At 43.4% G+C, this 2,770-nt stretch overlaps 1 non-coding gene across 1 annotated transcript; it reads right to left on the bottom strand.

Annotated features, from left to right (window-relative positions):
* Positions 1-805: 805 nt before the first annotated feature.
* Positions 806-911, bottom strand: LOC118484634. The gene has a single exon (XR_004873737.1). It is a non-coding gene; the product is annotated as a small nucleolar RNA R71 (small nucleolar RNA).
* Between the last annotated feature and the right edge of the window lie 1,859 nt (positions 912-2,770).

Raw genomic sequence — 2,770 nt, 5'->3', positions numbered from 1 at the left:
TCGGGTTTTCAGTATTCGACCATCCCATTTGGGCAAACTTCGGGAATTCAAGGAGATGGTTATGATGAGGGATTTGAAGATTTTGAGGGGTATGATGATGATGGTTACGCTTATGGAGGTTATGGTGATCAAGGGGAGTTTGGGTATGTGCAAAGTCAATCCCAAGGGATGGCAAGTGTTGGTGGAATGCCTCAACAACAACTTATACCACAACACATTCGGCCAAGACCACAAGGGCCACCAATACAACAACCTATCCCATTGCAACAAGTCCGGCCACAACATGTACAACCACAATTCCAAAGACCACCTCAACGCCCACCGATGCGACAACAACAGTTTCAACAACCAATCGCACCACAAGGGCAAGTACCAAGGCCAAATGGTCCTATTATTCCAAGAGGTAGGTATGGTGTACCAAGGAGACACCTTAGAGAAAATGTGAGGGGCATCGAAGCACATTTTCGGCCGGTAATCACTCAAAACCCTTCACCGGTAGTCATTCCTCATAATGATCAAGGGCGAACATTTGAAGTAAGGACCAACTCTTTGCAAAGTTTACCAAAGTACAAGGGGTTGGCAACGGAGGAGCCTTACTTTCATTTAGAGGCTTATGACTCGATTTGCAACACTCTTGGGAGTCAAGGGTTTTCGGCCGACGATATTAAATTGGTGTTATTCCAATTTTCCTTGGAAGAGAAGGCGAAAAAATGGTTCTACACGTTACCTTCGGCATCCATATATACATGGGGGGAGATGCAACAAACTTTCTTGGATGAGTTTTACACCGCCCAAAAGACCAACGATGCCAGAAAGGGGTTGAGAAGCTTCCAACAACAACATGGTGAGATGTTTCATGAGGCATTCGAGCGTTTCAATATGATGATTAAAAATTGCCCTCACCATGGAATTGAATTGTGGGAGTTGATGAATGCCTTTCACGAGGGGTTGAGTGCCGAAGATGCACGTGACTTGATGTCTATTACCGGTGGGACTTTTGGAACAAATTATGAGAACGATGATTGGGAGTTCTTGGAAAGCATGGCAACTACATCAAAGAGGAAAGCTCAAGCCTCAAGAAGAGCCCGACCGATCACTACCCGACCTCAAGTGCACGCCATAGATGATGGTAATGTTCAAACCACTAACCAAATTTATGATGTTTGTGCTTTGTGTAATGAAATAGGTCATGCGGCTGAAAATTGCCAAGGGATGTTGGAAGGGCAATACGAAGAAGTCCATGCGGTTCAAGGTCAAGGTCAAGGAGGAGGTGGTAGGAATTACAATAACATGAACTCTAACACCTACCACCCCGGGTTGAGGAACCACCCGAATTTTCGATATGGGAACCCTTCAAATCAAGCAAACCCGAATTTTCAAGGTAGCCAAGGTAACTTTGGTTCACGCCAATCTTACAATAACCAAGGTGGATACCGAGGCGGAAATAACCAAGGCTATCAAAAACAATATCAAACGGGTCAAGAACAAGGGGGGTCTTCGGGTGGAAACGAGATGATGGAGATGCTAAAGAGCATGCAAATGGAGATGCAAAAACAGAACCAACTTGATGAAGTTCGAATGCAAAAGGATGAGGTTCGTGACAAAAGCATCCAATCACTAACAACCCAAATGGGTCAATTGGCAACCGACGTGGCGGAATTGAAGAAAGGCAAGGGTCAACTTCCAAGCGACACTAAGGTAAACCCTTCGCATGGTTCGTCACGAGGTAATGTTAATATTAATCATGTTAGTGTTTTGAGGAGTGGAAAAGAATTTAAAGCCAATTTGTCACCCGAATTGGTTGAGGGGGTAGTTGAGGATATCACGGGTAATGAAAGTGATGATGAAATTTCACCGGTTAAACCAAAAGAAACAATTGTTATAAAACCGGGTTTGGGTGAAGACGAAAAGAATGAAAAAGTTGAGGGTGAACCGAGTCAAGTCCCGTTTCCATCGGCCTTACTTGACCCGGGAAAGAAAAATTTTATTGTGTCGAGAGGTCCTCAAAAAGAAGAGATGTGGGACATGTTTAAACAAGTGAAAATAAATCTCCCACTTCTCAATGCAATAAAACAAGTCCCCGCTTATGCAAAATTCTTAAAAGAACTATGTACACAGAAAAGGCAAAACAAAAAGAAAGTGCCTAAGCGAGCGGATTTAACCGGGCAAGTGAGTGCGGTTTTAAATGGGGAGCTTCCTCCTAAGCTCCAAGATCCGGGCACGCCATTGATTAATATACAAGTTGGAAATTTTCAAATGGCTAAGGCGTTGCTAGATCTTGGAGCCGGAGTTAGCATTTTACCGGGGGGCTTATATGACCAATATGACTTTGGTCCGTTAGCAAGGGTGGAGACAACGGTTGTTTTGGCCGATTTGTCTCATAAGTTACCTCGGGGTATGGTTCAAAATGTAATTGTGAAAATTGATGAGTTTTATTACCCGGTTGACTTTTTAGTCTTGGATTACTCATCGGCGGACCCTAAGCAACAACAAAATATAATTTTGGGTCGGTCGTTTTAAGCACCGCACATGCTATTATTGATTGTAGATTTGGTACAGTTGATATGGCTTTTGGAAATAGAAAAATGCGTTTGAATGTTTTTACTAACAATTCTAATGCTAATGGTGTTGATGAGTGTTTCATGGCAGATATCGTTGACGGATGCAACCCGCATGAGTATGAGGAGGATGGTTTGGATATTTGCCTGTGTGATTTTTCTGAACAGGTACATGCTTATGCACTTCGGGTTGAAGAGGAAGCGCAAGATGC

This window comes from Helianthus annuus, chromosome 11 (genome assembly GCF_002127325.2).
Source record: "Helianthus annuus cultivar XRQ/B chromosome 11, HanXRQr2.0-SUNRISE, whole genome shotgun sequence".
Lineage (NCBI taxonomy): Eukaryota > Viridiplantae > Streptophyta > Magnoliopsida > Asterales > Asteraceae > Helianthus > Helianthus annuus.
Note: the sequence above shows the minus strand (reverse complement) of the source record. Positions and strands in the feature narration are given on the sequence as shown.